This window comes from Mytilus edulis, chromosome 12 (assembly GCF_963676685.1).
Source record: "Mytilus edulis chromosome 12, xbMytEdul2.2, whole genome shotgun sequence".
NCBI lineage: Eukaryota > Metazoa > Mollusca > Bivalvia > Mytilida > Mytilidae > Mytilus > Mytilus edulis.
In genome coordinates this window covers 57929969-57950766 of record NC_092355.1, presented here as the reverse complement: position 1 = coordinate 57950766, position 20798 = coordinate 57929969, and the positions used below count along the sequence as shown (strand labels likewise).

At 34.8% G+C, this 20798-nt stretch overlaps 2 long non-coding RNA genes across 6 annotated transcripts in view; one reads left to right on the top strand and one right to left on the bottom strand.

Annotated features, from left to right (window-relative positions):
* Window positions 1-20798, bottom strand: part of LOC139499572 (uncharacterized) — a 322251-nt gene that overhangs the window by 3161 nt on the left and 298292 nt on the right. For 3 of the 5 annotated variants that reach the window (XR_011658215.1, XR_011658213.1, XR_011658214.1), the window contains exons 6-8: window positions 10665-10731; window positions 7757-7779; window positions 6586-6669 (exon numbers count right to left, since the gene is read on the bottom strand). This is a non-coding gene — a long non-coding RNA (uncharacterized lncRNA). The remainder of the gene's footprint in view (window positions 1-6585; window positions 6670-7756; window positions 7780-10664; window positions 10732-20798) is intronic. The other 2 variants (XR_011658217.1, XR_011658216.1) reach the window with 1 other exon arrangement.
* LOC139497340 (uncharacterized) lies at window positions 774-2175 on the top strand. The gene is made up of 2 exons (XR_011657749.1): window positions 774-808; window positions 2024-2175. It is a non-coding gene; the product is annotated as an uncharacterized lncRNA (long non-coding RNA).

Below are 20798 nucleotides of genomic sequence, written 5' to 3'. Positions count from 1 at the left end.
TATTCAACATTGATTCGACGTTGACAATGCAACGTTGAAATTGGTACATTGTTTCAACGTTGAATTAACATTGTGTTGAAATACCAACACTGAATCAACGTTGGCTAATCAATATATAAAACCCAGTAGTTGTGGATACCAGAATTGTCAAAAAAGAAGTACTGGACACATCACAATTATTTTTAAATTGACAACGATATTCACATTAAATAAAATATTTAGCAGAATTATCACTAATAAATTGTTGTGGTGATTATATGATAACACATAAAACAATCGCAGTTTATATAAGCATTACTGATTAATCATGAACTTAGCACCCCAGATATTGAAAAAATAGAAAATTCCAAAAGTTCACCCCACCCCAAAACATAATAATAGAACAAGCATGTATACAGGATCATACAGTAAATATAAAATTAAATATTTGTGAATAACCCCTTCCCCTTTATAGTCCAGCCCTGGCCAGTGCTGGACTATTCCCCTTAACAGATCCCTCCCCCTTTTTCCTTGACTTCTGATGTCAAATATCTTGTTTTCATTTCTTTTTTTCTATTCTTTTTATCAATTCAAAGAGAAAGACGTATACATCAGTACATAAACAATGGTTGACAACTTGTAATATAAACAACGGATAGATCAATTTAAATAACGATTTAAATTTTCGCGGCATAGTAACATTTCTATTTTAAGACTATTCAGATATGCGCACGCACATTAGTTTGTTGCCAAAGTTTGAATATCCGCTATCGAGACCACAAGTTATTTCTGCCATATCTTTCCTGTATACAGCTGATACATTTTTATCGTAAGTATTTATATTAATTGTTGTGATTACGTTATCGTATTAAAGAAATGTGAGCATATCATGTTGTTATGAAAACTGTACTGAAAAGTTGAAATTTTACACGTGAAAAAGGGGGATGTTTACCAAGGATTGACCTTAGGTCTAAGGATCAGGACAGGATCAGGATAGCATGTTACTATTCCCAAGATATCTTGCAACGTCTCAAGAATTTTTATAATTGACTATTTAAAATAAATATGAATGAATCAAAAGTAAAAAGAAATTTTAATCGCATAAAAAGGGGGGCTTGTTTACAAATTTGGGATGGAAAGGTCAGAAGCTATACATGACTCACAAAGTTGGACCTTTAATATTTTACTGTCAAAATTGAAGCAGAATTTCACAAGGTTATCAAACTTAAAGGGTATATGAGGAAGTAAAACGTTATTTGCATTTATGGCCTTTTTATTTTACGTGTTTTGGCGTTTTATCTCTCGTATTTGGTTCGACATGCATTATTTTTGTTTCCTTTTATTTATTTTCCTTGTTTTGTGTGGGTACTCTTAAATTCTCGTGCTAGTCAAACATTCAAGTTAAAAAAAAGGTAAGCCAGGACTAAATTCGAAGTCAGCTGGGAGATTGTTTTAAATTATGTGTTCCCAGGATATAAATTGCGATCAAGTTATGAATATTCCCCCCCTCGATTTGGATGCAACATGGGAAGGGAAAAGGTGACCGCAGGGTCATTGTGTCCATTACCATGACTGTGTGATCTCCAATAACAACTGAGTACTTCTAGTACTTTTTACTTAATATTCACAATTTAATTTTTCGTGCTTTCTTTACCCAAATTTTTATTTTCATTGCAGCGTTTTTTTAAATTTTATTTCACATGTTTCTGTGTTAAGAACCTCCCTTTACCATCCTCGAATATGTCAATTAGACAGATATCCATGCCGCAGCACAAGGAATACAGAAAAAGACATAAGTGGACAAACCTTCAATTTGTTCAAATTAAAATGTAGTATTTAGGATTTTCTTGCAGATTATAGCTTCTAGTCTATCTAAAAGGAAATGTAGTTGAGACTTCAAAGGACAACTGTTATTTACTTTAGTTTCCATCGGTTCTTTTACCTTTTGATTTATACTTTAAAGGAATATCATTATGAAGATATTAATAGTTAAATGTGTTGAACAGAATAAAACTTGACAATGTTACAACTTTTGATTTTGTAGATGTCATCATGAAGACCTAGATGGAATCAGGAACAGCAATTCAAGTGTTTGACAAAACAATAAACTTTCTTAAATTGGCTCCAAAAAGACAAGGTGTGAGAAAAGAGAAGATGAAGTTTCACTATTAATAAATAAATTTATTTTAATTTTATCATGTTGAATATTTCTCTCTAATCATTGGTTGGACATTAGAATACATGGGGTAGGAAGTGTCCAAACAGCAAACTTTTGTTTTATATTTTCATCACTCAGATATATATTTCAAATAGCTATTGAGCAAAATTTGTGTATGAAGGGTTGTGCTTTCGAAATCAATCTTGGATGATAATTTGTATTGTTATATGCATATCGTTAATGTTAAAAAAATCTTGGTGGTTAAATTATGGTTCGTAGGAAAGCGATCAACACACCTATTTGTTATTTAGTTGATTGGTTGTTATCATCATCATGGTCAAGTCATGCTATCATCACACGAATGAAGTCACTCCGTTTTATTCTTGAAAATTACTGATATTTTACAGGTAATTGGCAGTCAATGGCATCTATTCAAAGTTTTGTGCACCCAAACACTTTTTATTGTTGTACCTATTGTTAACATGGTAAAAACAAGACGGCCATCAACCAAAGAACATTATTTATATATCTTTGGGTTATCATACAGTCTTCAACAATGAGCTAAAGCCCACACCATGTCAAATATAACCAGACAATGACTTTATTTAAAGTTCATCAAATTTGTTTTGAGATTATTTTTCAAACTTGGGTCTAATGGAGCAGTTATTGGATCAGGTTTCCTGAGGCAGAATGTTGCTATGGCATTTTGCCTGTTTAGCGCCTTAAGAAGACAATAGCTTGAATATTGCTACACGTAACAGTATAAAATTATGGACTGCAAGACAAAGAAAATACAGGATGAATGAAACTTATTAGTTTAGGTGGAAACACAGTTAAACACAACCACTGACCAATTTTGATTCCGTGTTGAATACTAGTATTGTATTCACCCTGAATTCAATCTGAATTCAATTAAGCTATTGGTTGAAACAATGTTGAAGCCAACCATTAATCTATATAGATTCAATGTTGAACATCAACGTTGATTCAACATAGGATTTCAACGTTGATACAAATTTGCAAAATCTAATAATAATTCAACATTGATTCAACATAGAAAATAAACATTGATTCAATGTTAAATCAACGTTGTGTGCCTGCTGGGTACTCTGAGTAGTCAGGTCCAGACCATGTGTTGTTTGTTGATGTATTTGTTTGTCTTTTTACTCTGAGTAGTCAGGTCAGGTCCAGACCATGTGTTGTTGTATTTGTTTGTCTATTTACTCTTGAATAGTCAGGTCCAGACCATGTGTTGTTTGTTGATGTATTTGTTTGTCTATTTACTCTGAGTAGTCAGGTCCATACCATGTGTTGTGTGTTGTTGTATTTGTTTGTGTTTATTTACTCTTGAGTAGTCAGGTCTAGACCATGTGTTGTTAGTTGTTATATTTGTTTGTCTATTTACTCTGAGTAGTCAGGTCTAGACCATGTGTTGTTAGTTGTTATATTTGTTTGTCTATTTACTCTGAGTAGTCATGTCCAGAACATGTGTTGTTAGTTGTTATATTTGTTTGTCTATTTACTCTGAGTAGTCAGGTCCAGATAATGTGTTGTTAGTTGTTATATTTGTTTGTCTATTTACTCTGAGTAGTCAGGTCCAGACCATGTGTTGTTAGTTGTTATATTTGTTTGTCTATTTACTCTGAGTAGTCAGGTCCAAATAATGTGTTGTTAGTTGTTATATTTGTTTGTCTATTTACTCTGAGTAGTAAGGTCCAGACCATGTGTTGTTAGTTGTTATATTTGTTTGTCTATTTACTATGAGTAGTCAGGTCCAGACCATGTGTTGTGTGTTGTTGTATTTGTTTGTCTATTTACTCTGAGTAGTCAGGTCCAGACCATGTGTTGTTAGTTGTTATATTTGTATGTCTATTTACTCTGAGTAGTCAGGTCCAGATAATGTGTTGTTAGTTGTTATATTTGTTTGTCTATTTACTCTGAGTAGTCAGGTCCAGACCATGTGTTGTGTGTTGTTGTATTTGTTTGTCTATTTACTCTGAGTAGTCAGGTCCAGACCATGTGTTGTTAGTTGTTATATTTGTTTGTCTATTTACTCTGAGTAGTCAGGTCCAGACCATGTGTTGTGTGTTGTTGTATTTGTTTGTCTATTTACTCTGAGTAGTCAGGTCCAGAACATGTGTTGTTAGTTGTTATATTTGTATGTCTATTTACTCTGAGTAGTCAGGTCCAGACCATGTGTTGTTAGTTGTTATATTTGTTTGTCTATTTACTCTGAGTAGTCAGGTCCAGACCATGTGTTGTGTGTTGTTGTATTTGTTTGTCTATTTACTCTGAGTAGTCAGGTCCAGACAATGTGTTGTTAGTTGTTGTATTTGTTTGTCTATTTACTCTGAGTAGTCAGGTCCAGAACATGTGTTGTTAGTTGTTATATTTGTATGTCTATTTACTCTGAGTAGTCAGGTCCAGACCATGTGTTGTGTGTTGTTGTATTTGTTTGTCTATTTACTCTGAGTAGTCAGGTCCAGACCATGTGTTGTTAGTTGTTATATTTGTTTGTCTATTTACTCTGAGTAGTCAGGTCCAGACCATGTGTTGTGTGTTGTTGTATTTGTTTGTCTATTTACTCTGAGTAGTCAGGTCCAGAACATGTGTTGTTAGTTGTTATATTTGTATGTCCATTTACTCTGAGTAGTCAGGTCCAGACCATGTGTTGTTAGTTGTTGTATTTGTTTGTCTATTTACTCTGAGTAGTCAGGTCCAGACAATGTGTTGTTAGTTGTTGTATTTGTTTGTCTATTTACTCTGAGTAGTCAGGTCCAGAACATGTGTTGTTAGTTGTTATATTTGTATGTCTATTTACTCTGAGTAGTCAGGTCCAGACCATGTGTTGTTAGTTGTTATATTTGTTTGTCTATTTACTCTGAGTAGTCAGGTCCAGACCATGTGTTGTGTGTTGTTGTATTTGTTTGTCTATTTACTCTGAGTAGTCAGGTCCAGACCATGTGTTGTTAGTTGTTATATTTGTTTGTCTATTTACTCTGAGTAGTCAGGTCCAGACCATGTGTTGTGTGTTGTTGTATTTGTTTGTCTATTTACTCTGAGTAGTCAGGTCCAGAACATGTGTTGTTAGTTGTTATATTTGTTTGTCTATTTACTCTGAGTAGTCAGGTCCAGATAATGTGTTGTTAGTTGTTATATTTGTTTGTCTATTTACTCTGAGTAGTCAGGTCCAGACCATGTGTTGTTAGTTGTTATATTTGTTTGTCTATTTACTCTGAGTAGTCAGGTCCAGACCATGTGTTGTGTGTTGTTGTATTTGTTTGTCTATTTACTCTGAGTAGTCAGGTCCAGAACATGTGTTGTGTGTTGTTGTATTTGTGTGTCTATTTACTCTGAGTAGTCAGGTCCAGATAATGTGTTGTTAGTTGTTATATTTGTATGTCTATTTACTCTTAGTAGTCATGTCCAGACCATGCGTTGTTAGTTGTTGTATTTGTTTGTCTATTTACTCTCAGTAGTCAGGTCCAAACCATGTGTTGTGTGTTACTCTGAGTAGTCAGGTGCAGACCATATGTTAGTATTAGTGTGTCAGCAATGGTCAGTGTTATGCTTTAAATGGTTTAACAACTTATGCTCTTCAACTTTTTACTTGTTTGGCTTTATAAATATTTTGATATGAGCGTCACTGATGAGTCTTATGTAAACGAAACGCGCGTCTGGCTTACTAAATTATAATCCTGGTACCTTTGATAACTATTAACATCAGTTTTGTGTCATGAAATGTCTCATGTTTTGTGTCATGATATGTCTCATGTTCTGTGTTGAACATCAGTGTTTCGTCATGATGTTTTTTTCTAGTTCTGTGTTGAGCATCAATGTTGTGTCATGATGTGTTTCATGTTCTGTGTTGAACATCAGTGTTGTGTCACGATGTGTATCATGTCATGTGATGAACACCAATGTCATTATGTGGCTCTTGTTCTGTGTTGAGCACCAGTGGTGTATCATGTATCTCATGATATGTCTCATGTTTTGTGATGAATATCAGTGTTTGGTCATGGTGTGTCCCATGTCCTTTGTTGAACATCAGTGTTGAACATCAATGTTGTGTCATGATGTCATATTTTGTGCCGAACACCACTGTTGTGTCAAAATGTGGCTCATTTATTGTGTTGAACATCAGTGTTGTGTCATGATGTGACTCACGTTTCGTGTTGACCATAACTGTAGTGTCCTGATGTGTTACATGTTCTGTGTTTTACACCAGTGTTGTGTCATGATGTGTCTCATGTTCTGTGTTGAACTTCAGTGTTAAGTCATAATATATCATGTTTTCTGTTGAACACCGTTGTTGTGTCATGATCATGATGATAAGTTTACCTACTATGTTACAAGTTTACCTTCTTGATAGTCAATGTTACAAGTTTACCTAATTGATATTCAATGTTACAAGTTTACCTACTTGATAGTCAATGTTACAAGTTTACCTGTTGATAATCAATGTTAGCTCCGTTCGCCAGGCAAAGCTTCAATTCTTCTACTCTTCCTTTTCTAGCAGCTTCAATAAGTTTCTGTAAATAAGAAATAGAGTTTACATTTAACAGAATGTAAAAAGTGTAGTAACTTAAATGTTTTTCACGCTAATGCCAGACAATAACTATATTTTAGAATGACCAATTTTCATTGGTTAATACAAGGGAGACAATGTACTCTATTGAATACAATAATGTGACAAACATTAGTTGGGGTAGGGGGAGGGGGTGTGATTTAAAAGCGGTGAAAAATATATATTGTTTTGGCAAAAGCAGTGGTGAAAAGAAAATAGACCCAGAGGAAACCCTGCTTATGATTACATTGTATACTGTTCCTAAGTTTTGAAGAAGAAAAAGATTTTTTTTAAAACATTTCATCCTCACATAATAAAGCTAATCTGAGTGAAAATTGTGTTTCAATATAAACATGTAATTTATGACAACTTGGTAAGGAGCAGTGTAATATTTGTATGTTTGATGATATATTATTTTTTGACAGATTTACTTTGAATGTCTCTAAGCTTTCTCTGTTAAAGAAATAACAGTGTTGTTTTTAATATTTTAGCCTAAAAACATATTTTCAATCAAGAAAAAGAAATTAATAAATAGTGACTATTTAATGATCAAGTACCCTTTTTGCCAGTGGGGAACAATCACCTGTGGGGACGTATTTGACACTTATGTGTTTTTACAGATGTTAATCACTACTTCCAAGTTTTATGACAAACAATAGGTAAGCTTGGGTAATTAAAATGAATAGACCTCTTTTGAGTTGGTTGCATTTCTGTCAAAAACTTTTTGTTTTAGTGAACATCATTCATGAATGCGCTTAGGGGTTTTCGTCACTTCTTCCCCATGTTGAGCGAGCAGTTAAAAAATATAATGCTTTATTGCACGAGTTATAATGGTTACAGTATTTTGTTCATACAAAAGCTTCTGTCCAAGTTTCTTAACATTCCATGAAGGTTTGACAAGAAAAATTGATGTCTAAAAAAAAATTTAACAACAGAATGAACCTTAATGTTGACGCCGTTGAGGGAATCTAGGATCACATTGTCTCGCTTTCGCGACATAAATGTTGTAGGCTCAACAAAAATCACTCGACTATAAAGAAGAAAAATCTTACCTTATTCCAATCTTCCATATTTTCTAAAATAGAAAAATAGATGTATAAATCTGTTGAGTAATTATTGCGTTTAAACCTGCTGCAATTGTTTGCACCCTTCCTAAGTCATGAATTTGATGTTCAGTAGTTGTTGTTTGTTGATGTGGTTCATAAGTGTTTCTCGTTTCTTGTTTTTTATATAGATTAGACTGTTAGTTTTCCTGTTTGAATGGTTTTACACTAGTAATTTTTGGGGCCCTTTATAGCTTGCAGAGCGGTGTGAGCCAAGGTTCCGTGTTGAAGACCGTACTATAACCTATAATGGTTTACTTATAAATTGTGACTTGGATGGAGAGTTGTCTCATTGGCACTTATACCACATCTTCATATATCTATATACGGCAATACTATTTGGGTTGGACAGATCATTCACACATCCTACAGCTCATCAGTCTTACAAAAGTCAGACTATTAAAGAGCGTAATTGGTACTTTGACAAAAAGACAAGTTATTGCACAGCTTTCAACAATGAGAAGTAAATACCTTAGTTACCTATACCTTTTTATCTTACATTTGTACTAGTATTCAGAATATTTTAAGTCTATAATATAAAATTATATTCTTTTTTATCATGAAATCAACAAAGTATTAAACAAAACAATCCATATTTGAATTATAAACCATCTGAGCCAGGTTTTAACTTTTGACTTCAGATAGAAAGGCATAGTAGCAGCAAATATAAATTTTTAATTATTATAGGGTTTAAATTTACAAGACAATGGATTTACCCATCAGCCTCCCAAACATGAGACGGATTTTTACAATTTGATGAGAGTTTTCAAAAATAAGATTTTTCAAAAAGGCAGAAACATTCAAAACTCAAAAGGAACTAGCAAATTATTTATAAATATATCATGCGTGTGGAATTATTTGTGACCACTTGTCCCTGGGGAAGTATAATTGTAAATTTTACTTGTGCAGAAAAAAAACTGCATGATTTTTAAAAGTGTTTTGAAACAAAATAAATGATGTGTGTGTATATAAAAGTAGGTATAGGGTTAAACATCAATGAAATTTCTTTCTCTGCCTGCATTTTCTGTTTTTTACTTGAGTCATCAAATATTATTTTCATTCTTTTTGTCTTGATTACCTGGTGCATCTGTTTTTAGCAGGTTTTATCCATCTTGATAGAAACTCAGTCGAGAAAAATTAAAATGACACCTCCCATGGATAAGGCATAAATCCTAATAGACGATTACTGGTCAATGGACTAAGATAACGTAATGTTTATGAGAACTGGGTATGCATACTTATGTTTTGTTTTTATTTTGGTAATTAATATACTTCCTGTTTTATTTAATTCACGAACATTGCTGTTTTGACTTGAATACGTTTTTCACATGATGATCATTGGTAACCTTAGTGATTTTCAAAATTCTAAGGCGACTTAAATCGTCATTTCGCAGGCAAGGTTATGGCCTGCATAGGTTTCCAGTGTAATTTTTTACTTGTCCAAGGGCAAGTCAGACAAAAAAAAATACTTGTCAGGTTGTTCAAATGTACGAGCTCAGGGGATAGCATTTCCACATCCTGCCATACATAAACATGGTAAATACCCCCAACTTAATTAAAAACAAAAAGTATATTTAATAAAATAACATAAATAAAGTATGACCCTTTTGCAAATGTTTTTCAACATAACATAAGACATGTAAGATGTGGTATGATTGCCAGTGATGCATGTCTCAACCAGAGACCAAATGACATAGAAGTTAACAACTATAGGTCACCTCACAGCCTTCAACCGATAATTTACAAGGCTTGATAATATGTATTATCGTTTCGAGTGTATTTGAGTCCTGACGGCATTCAAATAAGAATCGAGATGACCTCCAAAAACTGCTGACTGTTATATAAGGGATATAAACATTAACATAGATAAAAATAGATAGATAACCAATTCATGCCCACAGCCATTTTCTATAAGTACGCTTTAAAATTTGCTAAAAAGAATGTTAAGTCCTGGACCATGTAGACCATTTGAATTTTCAAGTGAAAGGCCCTCCTCAAGAAATGTAATGCTACTGAAAAAAGCACTAACATAAATGATGGGTGGCCTTGGATATTTGTTTTCCAATTTCAAAGGTTTCCTCTCAGAAATGAAAGGGCCCAGATCATTGGGCCCAAACAAATCAAACCCCTGAAAAGTATGTAAGTGTGTGTTATATTGCTATAAAGGCCTTCACTATAAGCCCTTTTCGAATATGGCACTAGCCTATGCTCTGAGACCCTAGCGTAACTTGGACCGAGACAAAAATATCTGCGTCGCTGCATGCAAATACTGTGAATTCACAAAACACAGAAAAAGGTCATAAAAGGGCAATAACTCAAATAAGGAGTCGTCTGATGATTTCAGTCATGTTTGACTTATATGTAGATTTGTCTGTCTGATAATTTTTGCTTTTTAAAGTTCCTGCCTATCTATTATAGTTTGGAAAATAATCGGCGGAAATGAAAAAAAGTCAGTAAAATTTGACATTTAAGTGCAATGACTCCTTTAAGAAGTCGTCTGACAGTTTTGATGTAAATAAACAGCAGGCAGTTCTCATCATTCTGAAAATTTCTGTCCTTTTTCAGATTTTCTTTAATTGCAAAGCATTTTTTCAGATCATGATAGACACAACTTATATTTTACACCAATGTTCTATGTTTAGCCATGTCCGCCATATTGGTTTGCAGGCAGGGTCATCTGACACATTTTTAAAACTAGATACTCTAATGATGATTGTGGCCAAGTTTGGTTTAATTTGTCCCAGTAGTTTCAGAGGAGAGGATTTTTGTAAAATTTAACAACACCAACGATAGACAACTGACGCTAAGTGATGAGTATGCCAGGTGAACTAAAACATATATATGATACAATACATACTAATTTGATGAAAACTGAGGTCAGCTAAATTTATCAGTAAGAAAGTGCCATCGTCTAAATCAGATCTCTGAAAAATATTTCTAAATCATATTTACTTGTTTAAGCCTGATATATGTAAAATATATGAATCACTTCAAAATACTTTATCGGTACTTCTTTTTTCAGTAACTGTTGTGATATACAGTGAAACCTGGGTAAACCGAACCCTGATAAAACCGAATTTCAGTTTAAACCATAAATTTTCAAAGTCCCACAAAATTTACCTATCAATTAACGTTAATCTAACCTGGAAAAACCGAACCTTGTCAACACTGAATTCCGAACGATTTTTGAAGGCTCGATAGTAAATATGTATTTAAAAATTACCTGTCAAAATCGATCGATAGCAATCAAAACAAAAAAGTGTTTTTAATTATTTGCATGATTTCATTAAACAAACACAGGATATCCCCGAGGGTATTTGAGGTTAAATTAACTGGTGAGTTGTTATGACAAACTAATTAGCATGTTTGTGTCCATGTATTCAGTGATCAAATGATTTATGTTGTAAAGAAACGTTAAACTGGTCAGCTTCCCCCATCGCCGAAAATGACAAGAAAGGAACTTTCTCTTAGATCAATTAAATGCACGTTACTCAAATAATTATCGTGACTGCCATTCTGTAGCTAAACGGTTTAATTAAGTAATAGTTTTAAAGTTTTAAAGTCTTTCACTGGATTAGGAAGTCATGAAACACGACAAGGTCAATGGCTTTCGATTGCCGGATTCCCTTTGGAGGCCCTATATATTTGATTCGGATGCTTCTGAAGACTTACGTAAGCTATTTAACAAAGATAAAGTCCGAGAATAAACTGGACCCCTGCTGTTGTTTCACTCTTATCGTGTTGCGAAGTATAGTCAGAGGGTGGCAAGTTTAGTCCGAGAACTCGTGTGTACAATGACAATCTCGACTCAACTACGGAATCGTCATTTGACAGTGGGTCCGAGTACACAGTTATTTCGTAGTGCATTTCCTTTAGACAATAAATGGAAATAAAAACAAGAAGTAATTGTAACAGGATGCTGTTACGAAGTCTCCCAAACAAAGCTCCCATAACTCGCCATTCATATGGTCCCATGTTCATTTGATTTGATTTTTTGTCCCATACAAGAATATGTATGGCTTACGAGTAGTGATCTCCACCATTTACAAGTATTCAAACAGGAGGGGGTGGTGGTGACCCCCAGGAAATTTACCTACATTTCATTTGATTTGTTTTATTGTCCCCTACAAGAATGTATATGGTTTAAGGTTTGGGATCTGGACCGTTTACAAGATAATATCACATTCTCAAATTGAACGGGGTGGGGCTACCCCAGGAACTTCCCTTTAATTTTTATTTGATTAGCTTTATTGTCCCATACAAGAATATATATGGTTTAGGGGTGGGGATCTTGACCGTTTACAAGTTTTCAAACAAGAGGGGGTGGGGTGACCCCCTTTGGACTTCCCTCTTATTTCATTTCATTTGTTTTATTGTCCCCTACAAGAATATATATGGTTTAGGGGTGGGGATGTTGACCGTTTACAAGTTTTCAAACAAGAGGGGGTGGGGTAACCCCCTCCTGACTTCCCTTTTATTTCATTTCATTTGTTTTATTGTTCCCTACAAGAATATATATGGTTTAGGGGTGGGGATGTTGACCGTTTACAAGTTTTCAAATAAGAGGGGGTGGGGTGACCCCCTAGGGACTTCCCTTTAATTTCATTTCATTCGTTTTATTGTCCCCTACAAGAATATATATGGTTTAGGGGTGGGGATGTTGACCGATTACAAGTTTTGAAACATGAGGGGGTGGGGTGACCCCCTAGGGACTTCCCTTTAATTTAATTTCATTTGTTTTATTGTCCCTTACAAGAATATATATGGTTTAGGGGTGGGGATCTGGACCGTTTACAAAGATAATAGCACATTCTCAAATTGAATGGGGTGGGGATGACCCCCGGGGACCTCCCTTTAATTTTATTTGATTTGTTTTATCGTCCCATTTAAGAATATATATGGTTTAGGGGTGGGGATATGGACCATTTACAAGATATAAGCATATTCTCAAATTGAAGGGGGTGGGGATGAACTCCCAGGGACTCCCCCTATATTTCATGTGATTTGTTTGATTGTCCCATAATCAATTCTGAAGACTGCATGTATCTATCACTTACAGTTTTCAAGTTATATTCATTTGAAAATTTTAGAAAATAAAATCCCATTGGGTTCTATAGTAAACCCCTCCCTCCTTTCTACCCCCCAAAATACCCCTTAATAGACCCCAATGCACAAACGAAAGATTGATGGCTCACCTAGACATATTAGTCTACCATTTTATGAAATTCTAGGTCAATCTGACAAGCGGTTTTGGAGAAACGCTGCGGACAAGTTCATTTTTAAAGTGGCGGAAGAAGAGGAAGAAGAAGAACTAGATTTGCCATTGCAAGCAATAGCGGATGGCACCCTTCCCCTATTGCCAGGTGAGCGGTAGCCATGGTTACGGCGGCCATGGTTACGGCGGCCATTTTAGAAATTCCAAACTCAAAAGTCAAGTCTACATTAGCTGAGCAACATTTGTTATAAGTTTCAATAAATTTGAAGCATTTTGATTTTTTTTGTATTTTTGCTGTTTCCATGGTAACGGCGGCCATTTTGAATATTCCAAAGTCAAACCCCCGGTGCAATTTATTCCCTCCACAATCATATACCATTTAATGTCTCTAGAATAAATTAAACATTGATGTTCTAGAATGTTCTGTGAAAATTCAAAGTTTTGACCTTTTTGCATTGTTTCCATGGTAACAAGAGCGATTTTGGAAATTCCAACGCCAAATTCCACATCTTCCAATGTTGCTCATCGTTACTGTGAAGTTTCATTAAGTTTGGACCATTTTGAGATTTTTGAATTTTTTGGAGTAGTTTCCATGGCAACATAGTAGTTTCAATGAGTGCCAAAATCATCCAACACCTGTATATAGTGGGCACCTACATTGTATTAAAATATAATGATTCTGAGTTAAATAGTATCCAAATAGTTCCCCAAAACAAAAAACGGGATTTTTTCACATTTGTTCCGTTTCCATGGTAATGGCAGCCATCTTGAAAGTGCCAGTCCCCAAAAAGCAAATCTTCATCTGGTGGTTAACATTATGGTATAGTTCCATCTTCTTGGGTCCATTCACATTAGAGTTCCAGACTGGACAAAAATGTGTGGAAGAAAAATAATAATAACTAGAATTGCCATTGCAAGCAATAGCGGATGTCACCCTTCCCCCATTGCCACTAAGCAGCAGCCATTTCAAAACAATTTAACAGTGAATGCAGATCTATGAATTGCGATATATCTTTCTATAAATTTTCAGTACATTTAGACCATTGAAAAAAGTTTCATATTTCTGCTGTTTCCATGGCAACGGCAGCCATTTTGAAAATTCCGAAGTCAAAAGTCTCATCTATACATGCCAGCTAACGATAATATTAAGTTTGATTAAGTTTGGAGCATTTCGAAAATATTTGACATTTTTGCAGTTTCCATGGCAACGGTGGCCATTTTGGAAATTCTAACTTCAAAAGTCTGATGCAGTCTTGACAGTCAACAATAATATTAAGTTTCATTAATTTTGGAGCATTTTGAAATTTTTGAAATATTTGATCCTGTATCCATGGTAACATAGTAGTTCCAATGATTGTCAAAATCATTCAAAACCTGGATATAGTGGACAACTATATTGCATTAAAATTTGATGATTTTAAGTTCAAACATACCAAAGTTATTCACCAAACCCGGAAGTTTTTGGAGCATTTTGACCTTTTTGCATTGTTTCCATGGAAACGGCAGACATTTTGGAAATTCCAACGCCAAATTCCACATCTACCAAAGTTGCTCATCGTTATGCTAAAGTTTGAAAAAAAATGGAGCATTTCCATATTTTTGAAATTTTTGGTGTAGTTTCCATGGCAACATAGCAGTTCCAAAATGTGCCAAAATCATCCAAAACCAGTATATAGTGGGCACCTACATTGTATTAAAATCTAAAGATTTTAAGCTTAAGCATTCTCAAATAATTCAAGGAACTCCAAAATTATATTTTTTCACCATTTTTCCGTTTCCATGGTGATGGCAGCCATTTTTTAGTTCCAAAGTTGCACAGACTCTGGGGAGTCAGGGTTCCTTGTTATAGTGCATTATCATTCGGATTGGTACTTTTGGCTCTGAGAAAGCAGGCGGACAAAATTAGGTGGAAGTATAATAATAACTAGAATTGCTATTGCAAGCAATAGCGGATGTCACCCTTCCCCCCATTGCCACTAAGCGGCAGCCATTTCAAAAACTTTTAACAGTGAATGCACATATTTGCATGGCTATAAATTTTTCTGTAAATTTTCAGTACAGTTAGATCATTTTTAAAAACATGACATTTTTGCTGTTTCCATGGCAACGGCAGCCATTTTGAAATTTTCAAAGTCAAAAGTCTCATCTATACATGCCAGTTTGAATAATATTAAGTTTCATTAAGTTTGGAGCATTTTGAAAATATTTGACATTTCTGCAGTTTCCATGGCAACGGTGGTCATTTTGGAAATTCCGACTCCAAAAGTCTCATGCAGACTTGACAGTCAACAATCATATTAAGTTTCATAACTTTTTGAGCATTTTGAAATTTTTGACATTTTGGTTGGTTTCTATGGTTACAGACCATTCCAAAATTCAAATTGCAGATACCACATTGGTACATGGGAGGGACCATACCATCAAAGTTTCGATCAATTTGACCTACCATTTTAAGAAAGTAAATGCCACTTTAAGGTTTTTGGACCATTTTGACCTGCTTTGCATCGTTTCCATGGTAACGGCAGACATTTTCGAAATTCCAACGCCAAATTGCACCTCTACAAATGTTGCTCATCGTTACTGTGAAGTTTCATAAAATTTGGAGCATTTCCATATTTTTGAAATTTTTGGTGTAGTATCCATGGCAACATAGCAGTTCCAATGATTGCCAAAATCATCCCAAAGCAGTATATAGTGGGCATCTACATTGTATTAAAATCTAAAGATTTTAAGGTTAAGCATTCTCAAACAATTCACCTAACTCCAAAATTATATTTTTTCACCATTTTTCTGTTTCCATGGTGATGGCAGCCATTTTTTTAGTGCCAATATTGAAAAGCAACAGAAAAGTCAGGGTTCCTTGTTATAGTGCACCATCATTCAGATTGGTTCCTTTGGCTCTGAGAAAGCGAGCGGACAAAATTAGGTGGAAGAAAAATAATAATAATAATAATAATAGGGAAAAAGAAACAGAGGAAAAGCAATATGTCACCCGACATTGTCGATCGGGTGACATAACTAGAATTGCCATTGCAAGCAATAGCGGATGTCACCCTTCCCCCAATTGCCACTAAGCGGCAGCCATCTAAAAATTGTTTAACAGTGAATGCACATATATGCATTGCAGTACATCATTCTGTAAATTTTCAGTACATTGAGAGCATTTTAGAAAATTTCACATTTTTGCTGTTTCCATGGCAACGGCAGCCATTTTGAAAATTTCAAAGTCAAAAGTCTGATCTATACATGCCAGTTGACAATAATATTAAGTTTCATTAAGTTTGGAGCATTTTGAAAATATTTAACATTTCTGCAGTTTCCATGGCAACGGTGGCCATTTTGGAAATTCCAACTTCAAAAATTTCATGCAGACTTGACAGTCAACAAACATATTAAGTTTCATTACTTTTTGAGCATTTTGAAATTTTTGAAATTTTTGACATTTTGGCTGGTTTCTATGGTAACACAGACCATTCCAAATTTTTAATGGCAGATACTACATTGGTACATGGGAGGGAACATACCATCAGAGTTTCAATGGATTTGACCTACCATTTTAAGGAAGTAAATGCCACTTTTATAGGTTTTTTAAAGCGTTTTGACCATTTTTGCCTTGTTTCCATGGTAACACAAGACATTTTCGAAATTCTAACGCCAAATTGCACATCTTCCAATGTTGCTCATCATTCCTGTGAAGTTTCATTAAATTTGGAGCATTTTGATATTTTTGAAATTTTTGGTGTAGTATCCATGGCAACATAGTAGTTCCAATGAAGGCCAAAAATCATCCAAAACAAGTATATAGTGGGCACCTACATTGTATCAAAATATAATGATTCTAAGTTAAAGCATCTCCAAATAATTCCCCAAAACCAAAAAGTTTAATTTTCACATTTGTTCCGTTTCCATGGTAACGGCAGCCATTTATAATTGTTCTATGACCTAATGCAACCCGAAATTTTGTGTTCCTCATTATAGTTGACTATCACTAAGATTGGTTCCATTGGCTCCAAAAAATCTGCCGGACAAAAATCATTGGAAGAATAAGAATAATAACAAGAATTGCCATTGCAAGCAATAGCGGATGTCACCCTTCCCCTATTGCCTCTAAGCGGCAGCCATTTGAAAACAATTTAACAGTATATGCAGATCAACGCATTGCGATATATCTTTCTGTAAATTTTCAGTACATTTTGAGCATTGTCAAAAGTTTCACATTTTTAATCTGTTTCCATGGCAACGGCAGCCATTTTGAAAATTCCCAAGTCAAAAATCTCATCTATACATGCCAGTTAACAATAATATTAAGTTTCATTAAGTTTGGAGCATTTTGAAAATATTTGACATTTATGCAGTTTCCATGGCAACGGTAGCCATTTTGGAAATTCCAACCTCAAAAGTCTAATGCAGACTTGACAGTTAACAAATATAGTAAGTTTCATCAATTTTGGAGCATTTTGAAATTTTTGAAATTTTTGACATTTTGGCTGGTTTCTATGGTAACAGATACCATTCCAAATTTCTAATGGCAGATACCACATTGGTACATGGGAGGGAACATACCATCAAAGTTTCAATGGATTTGACCTACCATTTTAAGAAAGTAAATGCCACTTTAAGGTTTTTGAAGCACTTTCACCATTTTTGACTTGTTTCCATGGTAACGGCAGACATTTTTGAAATTCCAACGCCAAATTGCACATCTACCAATGTTGCTCATCGTTACTGTGGAGTTTTATTAAATTTGGAGCATTTTGATATTTTGGAAATTTTTGGTGTAGTTTCCATGGCAACATGATAGGTCCAATGATTGCCAAAATCATCCAAAACCAGTATATGCCTGGCACCTACATTGTATCAAAATATAATGATTCTAAGTTAAAGCAACTCCAAATAATTCATCAAAACCAAAAATTTGAATTTTTCACAATTGTTCCGTTTACATGGTAACGGCAGCCATTTTTTATGGTCTTAAGACCTACTGCAACCCGAAATTTTGTGTTCCTCATTATAATTAACTATCATTAAGATTGGTTCCATTGGCTCCGAGAAAATTGCCGGACAAAATAGGTGGAAGAATAATAATAATAATACAGAAAAAGAAACAGAGGAAAAGCAATATGTCACCCGACATTGTCGATCGGGTGACATAACTAGATTTGCGATTGCAAACAATAGCGGATGGCACCCTTCCCCTATTGCCAGGTGAGCGGTAGCCATGGTAACGGCAGCCATTTTGGAAATTCCAAACTCAAAAGTCAAGTCTACATTAGCTGAGCAACATTTGTTATAAGTTTCAATAAATTTGAAGCATTTTGAAGTTTTTTGTATTTTTGCTGTTTCCATGGTAACGGCGGCCATTTTGAATATTCCAAAGTCAAACCCCCGCTGCAATTTTTTCCCTCCACAATCATATACCATTTAATGTCTCTAGAATAAATTAAACATAGATGTTCTAGAATGTTCTGTGAAAATTCAAAGTTTTAACCTTTTTGCATTGTTTCCATGGTAACAACAGCGATTTTGGAAATTCCAACGCCAAATTCCACATCTTCCAATGTTGCTCATCGTTACTGTGAAGTTTCATTAAGTTTGGAACATTTTGAGATTTTTGAATTTTTTGGAGTAGTTTCCATGACAACATAGTAGTTCCAATGAGTGCCAAAATCATCCAACACCTGTATATAGTGGGCACCTACATTGTATTAAAATATAATGCTTCTGAGTTAAATAGTATCCAAAAAGTTCACCAAAACAAAAAACTGGATTTTTTCACATTTGTTCCGTTTCCATGGTAACGGCAGCCATCTTGAAAGTGCCAACCCCAAAAAGCAAATCTTCATTTGGTGGTTAACAATATGGTATAGTTCCATCTTCTTGTGGCCATTCATATGAGAGTTCCAGACTGGACAAAAATGTGTGGAAGAAAAATAATAAAAAAAACAAAAAGAAACGTAGAATAACAATATGTCACCCAAACTCCGTTTAGGGTGCCATAATAACAAAGAAACAGAGGAAAAGCAATATGTCACCCGACATTGTGGATCGGGTGACATAACTAGATTTGTAATTGCTAGCAATAACGGATGGCACCCTTCCCCCATTGCCAGGTGAGCAGCAGCCATTTTGAAAATTCCAAAGTCAAAGATAACATATACACATGTCAAATAACATTTTTGTTAAGTTTCGTCAATTTTGGAGCATTTTGAAATTTTTGAAATTTTTGCTGTTTCCATGGTTACGGCGGCCATTTTGAAAATTCAAACTTCAAAAGTCAACTCTGCTGATGCCATTGACCATTCCTGTAAAGTTTTATCCAATTTGCAGCATTTTTATTTTTTTTGAAATTTTTGACCTTTTAGCATTGTTTCCATGGTAACAACAGATATTTTGGAAATTCCAACTCCAAATGCCACATCTTCTAATGTTGCTCATCGTTACTGTGAAGTTTCCTGAAGTTTGGAGCATTTTGAGAATTTTGAAATTTTTGGAGTAGTTTCCATGGCAACATAGTAGTTCCAATGAGTGCCAAAATTATCCAACACCTGTATATAGTGGGCACCTACATTGTATTAAAATATGATGATTCTGAGATAAAGCATATCCAAACAGTTCACTAAAACCAAAAACTGGATTTTTTAACATTTGTTCTGTTTCCATGGTAACGGTAGCCATCTTGAACCATTCCATGTTTCCTGCAACTTTGCACATGGGGGTCCTCAATATAGTAAAGTACCATCAACTTTGGTCCTATAGATTTTGAGAAATCGCCTGGACAAAATGTGTGGAAGAAAAATAATAAAAACTAGATTTGCCATTGCTAGCAATAGCGGATGGCACCCTTTCGCCATTGCCAGGCGAGCGGCAGCAAACTAGAAGATTCCAAAGTCAAAGAGTGCATCTACACATTCAAATTATCATTTTTGTAAAGTTTGATGAAGTTTGGAGCATTTTGAAATTTTGGACATTTTTGCTGTTTCCATGGTTACGGCGGCCATTTTGAAAATTCCAACTTCAAAAGTCAACTCTGCTGATGCCATTGACCATTCCTGTAAAGTTTCATCCAGTTTGCAGCATTTTTATTTTTTTTGAAATTTTTTGACCTTTTAGCATTGTTTCCATGGTAACAACAGATATTTTGGAAATTCCAACTCCAAATACCACATCTTCCAATGTTGCTCATCGTGACTGTGAAGTTTTTATAAAGTTTGGAGCATTTTGATATTTTTGAAATTTTTCGTGTAGTTTCCATGGCAACATAGAAGTTCCAAAGATCGCCAAAATCATTCCAACACAAGTGTATAGTGGGCACCTACATTGTATAATAATATAATGATTCTGAGTTTAAGCATATCCAAATAATTCCTCAAAACCAAATAGTGGAATTTTTCACATTTGTTCCGTTTCCATGGTAACGGCAGCCATCTTGAACCATTCCAAGCTTACTGCAACTCTTCACCTGTGGGTCCTCAATATAGTAGAGTTCCATCAACATTGGTCCATTGGAATTCGAGAAATCGCGCGGACAAAAATGTGTGGAAGAAAAATAATAAAAACTAGAATTGCCATTGCAAGCAATAGCGGATGTCACCCTGGTTCCCCAATTGCCACTAAACGGCAGCCATTTCGAAATGATCCATCGGTAAATGCAGATATATCCATAACAAAAGATCTTTCTGTCAGTTTTCATAGCTTTATGTACGTTTTTCTGTTTTCCGTTTCCATGGCAACAGCGGCCATTTTGGCAATTCCAAACTCAAAAGTCAAGTCTACATT